Source organism: Pongo pygmaeus, chromosome 10 (genome assembly GCF_028885625.2).
Source record: "Pongo pygmaeus isolate AG05252 chromosome 10, NHGRI_mPonPyg2-v2.0_pri, whole genome shotgun sequence".
Lineage (NCBI taxonomy): Eukaryota > Metazoa > Chordata > Mammalia > Primates > Hominidae > Pongo > Pongo pygmaeus.
The window spans coordinates 43,563,594-43,577,780 of NC_072383.2; positions in this window are offsets into that span (position 1 = coordinate 43,563,594).

A 14,187-nucleotide genomic window follows, 5' to 3' on the forward strand; every position below is an offset into this window, starting at 1 on the left:
ACTCAACATAGTGGGGAAGCTGGTTATTCATCTTGAGCTCAGTTTTTCCAGTGTAAAAATTGTGAGCTGGGGAGAAATTTTCTGCATGTTTGGTGTGGGGAAAATTGAGGGAAGGGGTGTTATGGACATGGAAGTCTGATTTTCTTATCATCTACTCAGAGGTTTTTCACTTCCCTGTGACCCCAGGAACTGCTTTATCTCATTTTTGAGTTCTGGGATATTGCTGGTGATAATCTCAGCACTGTATGCCACTTTTGGAACTGGAAGCCCCTTTCTGTCTCAGAGTGTCTTTATCTCTTTTTCATTCTTGAAGGATAGTGTTGCCATGTATTTTATTATTTGATTGTTTGTTTGTTTTTTCCCACAGCACTTTGAATATATATCATCCCATGCCATTCAGACCTGCAAGATTTCTGCTAAAAACCAGTGATAATCTCATGAGGATTCCCTCATATGTGACATGTTGCTTTTCTAAAAATCTTTCTTTGTCTTTGACAATTTAATTATAATGTTTCTCAGTGTGGATTTTTAGGGTTCATCTTAAGTTGGGTTCCATAAGTTTCCTGCATCTAAATGTCCATTTCCTTTCTCACATTTGATACTTTTTCAGTCATTATTTCTTAGAATAAGCTTTCTGCTTATTTTTTCTCTCGCTGTCTGTCTCTCTTCCTCTTCTGAGACTTCTATAATGCTTGTATTGGTCTTTCTTAATTGTGTGCTGTATATCCCTTAAGCTATCTTTGCTGTTTTTCTTTTTTACTCCTCTGATGAATAATTTCATGTGATCTTTCTCCAAGTTCTTTCATTTTTTCTTCTGTTTGCTTTACTCATATGTTTTACCCCTCTTTTGATTTTTTCAGTTCAGCTATTGGTATTCTTCAGCTCCATGATTTGTTTGGTCCTTTTTAAAATTTTCTCTCTTAGTTGAAATTATCCTTTTGTTTTTACGTTGCTCCCCCAAGCTCATGAAGTATTTTTTGTGACACTTATTTTAATTTTTCTCTGAAGTAATTTATATATTCCCATTTCATTAGGATCAGTTTCTGGAGTTTAATCTTTTTCTTTTGTTTGGATAATGTTTCTCTGTTTCTTAATTTTCCTTGATTCTTCCTGTTGGTATCTATGCATTAGAAAAAACTTTACCATCTCCCAGTCTTTCTGGATTTGTCTTGTACAGGAGAAGAGCTTCGCCAATCAACGTGGCCCAAACTTTTGTGGGCCTCTCAAACCTTCATGCTAGTTCAAACTTCTGTCTTTGTTCTTAGTGGCTTCCAGGCCTTTAGAGTATGCCAGGTTCTGTCAACACCCTTAGATAGCTGGAAAAGAAGCCAAGTCATCAGGTAGCTCCTATAGAAGTTGGAACTCTAGGTGCATGGTCCAACTCTTTCCCTCTGCAGGGATAAGCTGGTTGCTGAGGTTTTTGGGGTTTTTGTTTTTTTACCCACTTGCTCTGAATTGAGCCATAGAGAGGAGTTGTGCTGACTGCCTGGATACTAGTTCAAACCACTGCTTTGTTCTCTGTCACTCCTAGAAGACAGTGTATGCCAGGCCATGTCAACTTTCTAAGACAGGAAGATGGAAGCCAGCTCCTCAGGTAGCACCTAAATAATTTGGGGCATTAGATGTGCAGTCTAACTCTTTTGCTCTTCTGGAAGAAGCTGTGAGCTAGAGTTTATTGCCTACTCTTTCTGTGCTAAGCCGGGGAGAGGACCTCTGGTGATTATCTGCAGGTTAGTTGTAGCCACACTAAGCATATTAGTCATAGTTCTAAATTCCCTTTCTGATAATTTCAATATCCCTGCCATATTGAAGTCTGGATCTTATGCTTGTTCTTCTCTTCAAAATGTGTCTTTTGCCTCTTAGTGTGCCTTATAATCTTTTTTTTTGATGTATTGTAGTTAAAGAATTACTGTAAACGGTACTTTAGTAATGTGGTGGTAATATGTGGGGATGGGGATGTGTTCTGTAGTCCTATGATTAGGTCTCAGTCTTTTAGTGAAACTGTGTCTCTGGACTATGAATTTCCCAAGTGCTTCTCCGTCTCCGACACTCTCCCTCACCTCTTAGATTTGGGGACAAGATGGTTAGAGTAGGCTGGAGTTGATTATTTTCCTTCCCTAAAGTCAGTTAAGCTCTAGCAAAACCCCAATAATTTAGGCTCTGGTAAATTAGTTTCTCTGGAGAGCAGACCTTCTTAAGAAGACAAAAGGTTCTGGCAAATTTCAAAAGGTTTCTTTCCCCCTTCATCACCATAAGCATGAAGGAATTTTCCTCCAATATTCACTGTGAAAACCTGGTCAACGTTCTGAATTTTAAAATTCACAAAACTATGGCTTCAGCCCTAGGACTGGGTTGCATTGGAGTTTTTCCACACTGAGCCTCCAGCAATTCATCAGTTACAGTTCACATTTTGCTACCCAGGCATTTGTTCTCATGGAGATTTTTTTTCTTGAGAGTTTCAGCTCCTGTAAGTTGTGATTCTCTGTGTCTCCAATTTGTAGGACAATTGTTTGCCCTGTGACCTTGCTCCTCTGACAGATCTAAGAAGAGTTGTTCATTTTTCAGTTTGTTCAGGCTTTTACTTGTAATTAGGATGGCGTGGTGACTTTCAATCTCTTTACATGCTAGAGCAGAGACCAAAAGTCTCATGATAGCTTTACAGTGATTAAAACAAAAACTTGAAGGAATAATAAATAACTGCCAAATCAAAAATAAAACAGTTGAAAGTTAGATATTATCCTTTTGAACACTATATTTAATAAGACAAACAACAACTTGTTGAAGTTTCTCTCTAATTGAGCATAGAAGATTCTCAAATCTCAGCTTGAGAATTGGCCATATTTTCTTCTGAGAGAATAAGGATTCTGCATAAAGCCTGATGGTTGTTGATCAATCTGTCTTCAATCCAGCCTTCTGGATACATTTCTGGGTTTCAGGGAAAGAAAACTACATATTTAAATAAAAACCAAAAGAACTGTTTCATTAAAATCTTTAACCCATGGGTTCCCAAATATCCTTCGTATTGCACTCATAGAGTGAGTTATAATGCTGAGGAAACATCTGCTAATCCCTGATATGCACAGCGATGCAGTTTGCACACCTTGAGGTCTAAGTGTATCTCTGGAGAACTGCTGCATGTGGCAAAGTCTCAGTAGGGATTATATTGAATATAGGGGAACAGTATGGGATGGCGTTAAATTTCCACAAGTGCTTGATAGAGTAGCACTAGTCATCAGTAGTGAATTACTTTGCTAGATGGAACAACAGAAGTTTTTTTTTTTTTGCAGTCCAGTGGAATAAATATGGTAGAAGTTTAGGACAAATGAGACATTTCAGGAATACTTAGAGACACTTTGTGAGAAATCAGAGACTATGCATCATCATCAGGGAGTAACTAGGAGATAAATATGGACCTTAATAACATTGTGTCATAATTAGTGATGCCAAATGAAATTTAGGCTGCACTATATTAATATCCACGTAATACCTTGACTTGTGCCCTCCCTACTCTTGTTACCATAAGTAAGAAGAAGATTTTTTTCTTAGACTGAAGTGCAATCATTGAGGAAATGAAGCAAATAAGGTGAAAGAACCTCTACTAAAATCACAACTACTCATCTGCTGAGAGGATGAAATATCACTCATTTCATCCTCTTACATACAGTGTGAAAGGGGATGGCTTACATACAGTGTGAAAGGGGATAGAGCAAGCCAATATTTATTACCCATAAGTCACATTATTCACTCTTCAAAATTTTTTTTGTATTAATCTATATTGAAGAAAGGACTCTTCCTAATTTCTAATAAGGAAATTGGAGAACTTCCACTCCCCCACCCACAGCACATTTTAAAATAAAGTACAAATCTAGATTAAAGACCACCAACTTCGACACTGTTTCTTCCAAATTAAAACACACAAAGAAAACTTTAATAGCATCTAATAGAAAAAGTTTCTTCATTACAGAACCCCAAAGAAAGAATTCCTGTGTTCTGGAGGCACAAGGAAGTGAGATGTTAGATAATTGACCATGTAATGCTGTCCTGCTCTATTGTCTCCTGAGGAAAATATTGGATAGACAGTTTCCCTTAAGTAGAGATAAAGTTATTTCAAGAGGAATCCTCATTGATTATTTTAATATCGTATTGTTTTAGTTCTAACATTTAACATTTCCTGAAAATTCTGAAACATTTTTTACTAAAGAGAAGACATTTGAAATTTATATTACTCAAGGGAAGAAGTGAGAATTATTAAATTTCTTTTTAAATTATAATAAAAATGAATTTCCCTGAGAATTCTTGCTTGTTTAAAAAACCCATCATTCTGAGTACCTTGAGTAATTTAGAGGCAGGAACATTAATTCTTTTGCAGCCTTGAATTGTCCCTGAAGCTAAAAGGGTTTTTACAGTCCTTTGAAATAACCTACTCTTATGACTTTTTCTCAGGTTTACTCACATCTTTCAGAGACATCAGGAATCAATATAGGGCATTTGTCCATATTAGCAACATTTTTAAAAAAAATTTATTCATTGGTAGAGGGCTGGCAAGATGGCCGAATAGGAACAGCTCTGGTCTGCAGCTCCCAGTGAGATCAATGCAGAAGGTGGGTGATTTCTGCATTTCCAACTGAGGTACCTGGCTTATCTCATTGAGACTGGTTAGATAGTGGGTGCAGCCCACATAGGGCAAGCCAAAGCAGGGTAGGGTGTCACCTCACCTGGAAAGCATAAGGGGTTGGGGAACTCCCTCCCCTAGCCAAGGGAAGCCATGAGGGACTGTGTCGTGAGGAATGGTGCATTCCTGCCCAGAAACTACTCTTTTCCCATGGTCTTCTCAACCCTCAGACCAGGAGATTCTCTTGGGTTCCTATGCCACCAGGGCCCTGGGTTTCAAGCATAAAACTGGGAGGCTGTTTGGGCAGACACCAAGCTAGCTGCAGGAGTTTCTTTTCATACCCAGTGGCACCTGGAATGCCAGCAGCACAGAACCGTTCACTCCTGCCCTCAAACCCCACAACAGGAATTAATCAACCTCGCCTTCAAAGTGTACGATAATAGAGAGGAGGTAGCCAGACAGCAATGCATTTCTGAGTTACAGCTACTTGCCTCCGCTGTAAGACAGCCCACAACCACGTCTCCAGCAAACAAAAACTTCAGAACATCCAAGCCACAGCTCCCAGGGGCTCCTTCAAAACATCCTCATGGGCCTTGCTTCAAATGCCAAAAGCCTGGCCAGAGGGCCAAGGAACGCCCACAGCCTGGGATTCCTCCTAAGCCATGTCCCATCTGTGTGGGACCCCACTGGAAATTGGACTGTCCAACTGGCCCAAGGCTCTGACTGACTCCTTCCCAGATCTTCTCAGCTTAGTGGCTGAAGACTGACGCCGCCCAATCGCCTCAGAAGCCTCTTGGACCATCACAGATGCTTTGGGTAACTCTTACAGTGGAGGGTAAGTCCGTCCCCTTCTTAATTAATATGGAGGCTACCCACTCCACATTACCTTCTTTTCAAAGGCCTGTTTCCCTCGCCTCCATAACTGTTGTGGGTATTGACGGCCAGGCTTCTAAACCTCTTAAAACTCCCCAACTCTGGTGCCAACTTGGGCATTCTTTTATGCACTCTTTTAGTTATCCCCACCTGCCCAGTTCGCTTATTAGGCCGAGACATTTTAACTAAATTATCTGCTTCCCTGACTATTCCTGGGCTACAGCCACACATCACTGCCACCTTTTTTTCCCAGTTCAAAGCCTCCTTCACATCCTCGCCTTGTATCTCCCCACCTTAAACCACAAGTATAGGACGCCTCTACTCCCTCCTTGGTGACCAATCATGCACCCCTTACCAGCCCATTAAAACCCAATCACCCTTACCCCACTCAACGCCAATATCCCATCCCGCAGCACGCTTTAAAAGGATTAAAGCCTGTTATCACTCGCCTGTTACAGCATGGCCTTTTAAAGCCTATAAACTCTCCTTACAATTCCCCCATTTTACCTGTCCAAAAACTGGACAAGTCTTACAGGTTAGTTCAGGATCTGGGCTTTATCAACCAAATTGTCTTGCCTATCCACCCCATGGTGCCAAAGCCATATACTCTCCTAACCTCAATACCTCCCTCCACAGCCCCTCCATAGCCCATTATTCTGCTCTGGATCTCAAACATGCTTTCTTTACTATTCCTTGCACCCTTCATCCCAGCCTCTCTTTGCTTTCACTTGGACTGACCCTGACACCCATCAGGCTCAGCAAATTACCTGGGCTGTACTGCCACAAGGCTTCACAGACAGCCCCCATTACTTCACTCAAGCCCAAATTTCTTCCTCATCTGCTACCTATCTTGGCATAGTTCTCATGAAAATGCACATGCTCTCCCTGCTGATCATGTCCAGCTAATCTCCCAAACCCCAATCCCTTCTACAAAACAACAACTCCTTTCCCTCCTAGGCATGGTTAGGTACTTCCACCTTTGGATACCTAGTTTTACCATCCTGACTAAACCATTATATAAACGCACAAAAGCAAACCTAGCTGACCCCACAGATCCTAAGTCCTTTCCCCACTCCTCTTTCCGTTCCTTGAAGACAGCTTTAGAGACTGCCCCTACACTAGCTTTCCTTGACTCATCTCAACCCTTTTCATTATACACAGCTGAAGTACAGGGCTCTGCAGTTGGAATTCTTACACATGGACCGGGACTGCGCCCTGTAGGCTTTCTGTCCAAACAACTTGACCTTACTGTTTTAGCCTAGCCTTCATGTCTGTGTATGGTGGCTGCTGCCACCCTAATATTTTTAGAGGCCCTCAAACTCACAAACTATGCTGAACTCTACAGTTCTCATAACTTCCAAAATCTATTTTCTTCCTCACCCCTGACACATATACTTTCTGCTCCCTGGCTCCTTCAGCTTACTCACTCTTTGTTGAGTCTCCCACAGTTACCATTGCTCCTGGCCCGGACTTCAATCTGGCCTCCCACATTATTCCTGATACCACACCTGACTCCTATGACTGTATCTCTGATACACTTGGCATTCACTCCATTTCCCCATATTTCCTTCTTTCCTGTTCCTCACCCTGATCACACTTGGTTTATTGATGTCAGTTCCACTAGGCCTAATAGCCACTCACCAGCAAAGGCAGGCTATGCTATGGTATCTTCCACATCTATCATTGAGGCCACTGCTCTGCCCCCTCCACTACCTCTCAGCAAGGCAAACTCATTGCCTTAACTCGGGCTGTCACTCTTGCAGAGGGACTATGAGTCAATATTTATACTGACCCCATATCCTGCACCATCATGCTGTTTCATGGGCTGAAAGGTTTCCTCACTACTCAAGGGTCTTCCATCATTAATGCCTCTTTAATAGAAACTCTTCTCAAAGCCACTTTACTTCCAAAGGAAGCTGGAGACATTCCCTGCAAGGGCCATCAAAGGGCATCAGATCCCATCACTCAGGGCAATGATTATACTGATAAGGTAGCTAAAAAAGCAGCAGGCGTTCCAACTTCTGTCCCTCATGGCCAGTTTTTCTCCTTCTCATTGGTCACTCCTATTTACTCTCCTACTGAAGTTTCCACCATCAATCTCTTCCCACACGAGGCAAATGGTCCTTGGACCAAGGAAAATATCTCTTTCCAGCCTCACAGGCCCATTCTATTCTGTCATCATTTCCTAACCTCTTCCATATAGGCTACAAGCTGCTAGCCCATCTCTTAGAACCTCTCATTTCCTTTCCATCGTGGAAATCTATCCTCAAGGAAATCACTTCTCAGTGTTCCATCTGCAGGCCCCCTCCCTTCCCTATGCATCAAGCTCAGGAATTTGCCCCCACCCAGGACTGGCAAATTGACTTTACTCACATGCCTCAAGTCAGCAAACTAAAATACCACTTGGTCTGGGTAGACACTTTCACTGGATGGGTAGAGGCCTTTCCCACAGGGTCTGAGAAGGCCACCGCAGTCATTTCTTCCCTTCTGTCAGACATAATTCCTCAGTTTGGCCTTCCCATCTCTATACAGTCCGATAATGGGCTGGCCTTTATTAGTCAAATCACCCAAGCAGTTTCTCAGGCTCTTAGTATTTAGTGGCTCCTGGTTTTACCTCAAATCGCCACCCTTAAGTCTCTCTTTAAGTGGATAGAACATCTTCAATGGCAACGTACCCTCCAATACTTTCACCCTGATGAAGTCCTATTCTTTACTTTTATATTTACTCTTATTCTGGTTCCTATTCTTATGCCACCCTCTACCTCTCTCCAGCTATCTCCACCACACTATCAATCTCAGTCATTCTCTCGTAGCCGTTTCTAATCCTTCTTTAACAAACAATTGCAGCCCAGTATCTCTGCTGCCCCAACACTTTACCACTATTTTGTTTTATTTTTCTTATTAATATAAGAAGACAGGAATGTCAGGCCTCTGAGCCTAGGCTAAGCCATCATATCCCCAGTGACCTGCACATATACATCCAGATGGCCTGAAGCAACTGAAGATCCACAAAAAAAGTGAAAATAGCCTTAACTGATGACATTCCACCATTGTGATTTATTTCTGCCCCACCTAACTGATCTATATGCTTTGTAATCTCCCCCACCCTTAGGAAGGTTCTTTATAATCTTCCCCACCCTTAAGAAGGTTCTTTGTAATTCTTCCCACCCTTGAGAATGTACTTTTTGAGATCCGCCTCCTGCCCCCAAAACATTCCTCTTAACTCCACCACCTATCCCAAAACCTATAACAACCAAAGATAATCCCACCACCCTTTGCTGACTCCTTTTTTGGACTCAGCCCACCTGCACCCAGGTGAAATAAACAGCCTTGTTGCTCACACAAAGCCTGTTTGGTGATCTCTTCACATGGACACATGAAACACCCTGGAAAAGGGACTGAAGTGGTCTAGCTCAGTGGATCCCACACCCACAGAGCCCAGAAAGCTAAGATCCACTGGCTTGAAATTCTCGCTGCTAGCACAGCAGTCTGAAGCTGACCTGGGACACTGGAGCTTGGTAGGGGGATGGGCATCCGCCATTACTGAGGCTTGAGTAGGCGGTTTTCCCCTCACAGTGTAAACAAAACCACAGGGAAGTTCGAACTTGGTGGAGCCCACTGCAGGTCAGCAACCCCACTGTAGCCAGGCTGCCTCTCTAGATTCCTCCTCTCTGGGCAGGGCATCTCTGAAAGAAATGCAGCAGCCCCAGTCAGGGGCTTATAGATAACACTCCCATCTCCCAGGGACAGAACCTGGGGGAAGGGGCAGCTGTGGGTGCAGCTTCAGCAGATTTAAATGTTCCTGCCTGCCAGCCCCAAAGAGGGCAGCAGACCTCCCAGCACAGCACTAGAGCTCTGCTAAGGGACAGACTGCCTCCTCAAGTGGGTCCCTGACCCCCGTGCCTCCTGACTGGGAGACACCTCCCAGCAGGGGTTGACAGACACCTCATACAAGAGAGATCCTGCTGGCATCTGGCGGGTGCCCCTCTGGGACAAAGCTTCCAGAGGAAGGAACAGGCAGCAATCTTTGCTGTTTTGCAGCCTCCACTGGTGATACCCAGGCAAACAGGGTCTGGAGGGGACCTCCAGCAAACCCCAGCAGACTTGCAGCAGAGGGGCCTGTAAGAAGGAAAACTAATAAACAGAAAGGAATAGCATCAACATCAACAAAAAGGACATCCACACAGAAACCCCATCCAAAGGTCACCAATATCAAAGATCAAAGGTAGATAAATCCACAAAGATGAGGAAAAACCAGTGCAAAAAGGCTGAAAATTCCAAAAAACAGAATGCCTCTTCTCCTCCAAAGGATCACAACTCCTCGACAGCAAGGGAACAAAACTGAACAGAGAATGAGGTTGACGAATTGACAGAAGTAGGCTTCAGAAGGTGGGTAATAACGAACTCCTCTGAACAAAAAGAGCATGTTCTAATGCAATGCAAGGAAGCTAAGAACCTTGAAAAAGGGTTAGAAGAATTGCTAACTAGAATAACCAGTTTAAAGAAGAACGTAAATGACCTGATGGAGCTGGAAAACACAGCACGAGAACTTCGTGAAGCATACACAAGTATCAATAGCCAAATCGATCAAGCAATAGAAAGGGTATCAGAAATTGAAGCTCAACTTAATGAAATAAAGCATGAAGACAAGCTTAGGGAAAAAAGAATGAAAAGGAATGAACAAAGCCTCCAAGAAATATGGGACTATGTGAAAAGACCAAACCTACGTTTGATTGGTGTACTTGAAAGTGACAGGGAGAATGGAACCAAATTTGAAAACACTCTTCAGGTTACTATCCAGGAGAACTTCCCCAACCTAGCAAGATAGGCCAACATTCAAATTCAGGAAATAGAGAGGACACCATGAAGATATTCCTCAGGAAGAGAGCAACCCCAAGGCACTTAATTGTCAGATTCACCAAGGTTGAAATGAAGGAAAAAATGTTAAGGGCAGCCAGAGAGAAAGGTCGGGTTATCCACAAACGGAAGCCCATCAGACTAACAGTCGACCTCTCTGCAGAAACTCCACAAGCCAGAGGAGAGTGGGGGCCAATATTCAACATTCTTAAATAAAAGAGTTTTCAACCCAGAATTTCATATCCAGCCAAACTAAGCTTCATAAGTGAAGGAGAAATAAAACCCTTTACAGACAAGCAAATGCTGAGAGATTTTGTCACCACCAGGCCTGCCTTACAAGATCTCCTGAAGGAAGCACTAATCATGGAAGGAAAAAAACAGTACCAGCCACTGCAAAAATATACCAAATTGTAAAGACCATCAACACTGTGAAGAAACAGCATCAACTAACAGGCAAAATAAACAGCTAGCATCATAATGACAGGATCAAATTCACACATAACAATATTAACCTTAAAGGTAAATGGGCTAAATGTCCCAATTAAAAGACACAGACTGGCAAATTAGATAAAGAGTCAAGACCCATTGATGTGCTGTATTCAGGAGACCCATCTCTTATGCAAAAACACACATAGGCTCAAAATAAAGGGCTGGAGGAATATTTACCAAGCAAATGGAAAGCTAAAAAAAAGAGGCAGGGATTATAATCCTAGTCTCTGATTAAAACAGACTTTAAACCAGCAAAGATAAAAAAAGACAAAGAAGAGCATTACATAATGGTAAATGGATTCAATGCAACAAGAGGAGCTAACTATCCTAAATATATATGCACCCAATAAAGGAGCACCCAGATTCATAAGGCAAGTTCTTAGAGACCTACAAAGAGACTTAGACTCTCACACAATAATAGTGGGAGATTTTAACACCCCACTGTCAATATTAGACAGATCAATGAGACAGAAAATTCACAAGGATATCCAGGAATTGAACTCAGCTCTGGACCAAGCAGACCTAATAAACATCTACAGAACTCTCCATTCTAAATCAACAGAATATACATTCTTCTCAGCACCACATTGCACTTATTCTAAAATTGACCACATATTTGGAAGTAAAACACTCTTCAGCAAATGCAAAAGAATGGCAATCATAACAAACAGTCTCTCAGACCACAGTGCAATCAAATTAGAACTCAGGATTAAGAAACTCACTCAAAACTGTACAACTACATGGATACTGAACAACCTGCCCCTGAATGACTACTGGGTAAATATATGAAAATCAATAAGTGTAATCAATCACATAAAGAGAACCAATGACAAAATCCACATGATTGTCTCAATAGATGCAGAAAAGGCCTTCAATAAAATTCAACACCACTTGATGCTAAAAACTCTCAATAAACTAGGTATTGGTGGAATGTATCTCAAAATAATAAGAGATATTTATGACAAACCCACAGCCAATATCATACTGAATGAGCAAAAGCTGGAAGCATTCCCTTTGGCACAAAACAAGGATGCCCTCTCTCACCACTCCTATTCAACATAGTATTGGAAGTTCTGACCAGGGCAATCAGGCAAGAGAAAGAAATAAATCATATTCAAATAGGAAGAGAGGAAGTCAAATTGTCCCTGTTTGCAGATGACATGATTATATATTTAGAAAACCCCATCATCTCAGCCCAAAATCTCCTTAGGCTGATAAGCAACTTCAGCAAAGTCTCAAGATACAAAATCAATGTGCAAAAATCACAGGCATTCCTATACACCAACAGTAGACAAACAGAGAGCCAAATCATGAGTGAAGTCCCATTCACAATTGCTACAAAGAGAATAAAATACCTAGGAATACAACTTACAAGGGACGTGAAAGACCTCTTCAAGGAGAACTACAAACCACTACACAAGGAAATAAGAGAGGACACAAACAAATGTAAAAACATTCCATGCTCATGGATAGGAAGAATCAATATCACGAAAATGGCCATACTGCCCAAAGTAATTTATAGATTCAATGCTATCCCCATCAAGCTACCATTGACTTTCTTCACAGAATTAGAAAAAAACTACTTTAAATTTCATATGGAACCAAAAAAGAGCCTGTATAGCAAAGACTATCCTAAGCAAAAAGATCAAAGCTGGGAGGCATCATGCTACCTGACTTCAAACTATACTACAAGGCTACAGTAACCAAAACAGCATGGTACTGGTACCAAAACAGATGTATAGATCAATGGAATAGAACAGAGGCCTCAGAAATAATGCTACACATCTACAACCATCTGATCTTTGACAAACCTGACAAAAACAAGCAATGGGAAAAGGATTCCCTATTTAATAAATGTTGTTGGGAAAACTGGCTAGCCATATGCAGAAAACTGAAACTGGACCCCTTTTTTACACCTTATACAAGAATTAAGATGGATTAAGACTTAAGACTTAAACGTAAGACCTATAACCATAGAAACTCTGGAAGAAAACCTAGGCAGTACCACTCAGGACATAGGCATAGGCAAAGACTTCAGGACTAACACACCAAAAGCAATGGGAACAAAAGCCAAAATTGACAAATGAGATCGAATTAAACTAAAGAGCTTCTGCACAGCAAAAGAAACTATCATTAGAGTGAACAGGCAACCTGCAGAATCTGAGAAAATTTTTGCAATCTATTCTTCCAACAAAGGGTTAATATCCAGACTCTACAAGGAACTTAAACAAATTTACAAAAAAAAATCAAACAACCCCATCAAAAAGTGGGCAAAGGATATGAACAGACACTTCTCAAAAGAAGACATTTATGTGGCCAGCAAACATGAAAAAAGCTCATCATCACTGGTCATTAGAGAAATGCAGATCAAAACCACAGTGAGATACCATCTCACACCAGTTAGAATGGTGATCATTAAAAAGTCAGGAAACAACAGATGCTGGAGAGGATGTGGAGAAACAGGAATGCTTTTACACTGTTGGTGGGTATGTAAATTAGTTCAACCATTGTGGAAGACAGTGTGGCAATTCCTCAAGGATCTAGAACCAGAAATACCATTTGACCCAGCAATCCCATTACTGAGTACATACCCAAAGGATTTTAAATCATTGTACTATGAAGACACATGCACATGTATGTTTATTGCAGCACTCTTCACAATAGCAAAGACTTGGAAACAACACAAATGCCCATCAATGATAGACTGGATTAAGAAAATGTAGCACATATGCACCATGGAATACTATGCAGCCATAAAAAGGATGAGTTCATGTCCTTTGCAGAGACATGGATGAAGCTGGAAACCATTATTCTCAGAAAACTAACACAAGAACAGAAAACCAAACACTGCATGTTCTCACTCATAAGTGGGAATCGAACAATGAGAACACATGGACATAGGGAGGGGAACACCACACACCAGTGCCTGTCAGGGTGTGGGGGGCTAGGGGAGGGATAGCATTAGGAGAAATACCTAATGTAGATGACGGGTTGATGGGTGCAGCAAACCATCATGGCACGTGTATACCTATGTAACAAACCTGCACATTCTGCACATGTATCCCAGAAATTAAAGTATAATAAAAAAAAATTTTTTTAAAATTATTCATTGGCAATACTAGCATGGAATGTGACAGACTATCTCTTGGGTGCATTTTGTCACAGACATTACTTTTAGATGAAAATCCCAACACTCTTAGTTATCCTAATTTTAAAGCATAGGCTTGGGTCGAAGCCTTTGTGTGTTAAATCTAGTAAAGTTAGATTTCTGTCATGATGATCAAGGTGTCATAGTGGTTCTGGTAATAGTAACAGTTTTTTTAATAGTAGATTCACAAATTCGAACATTGATCTAA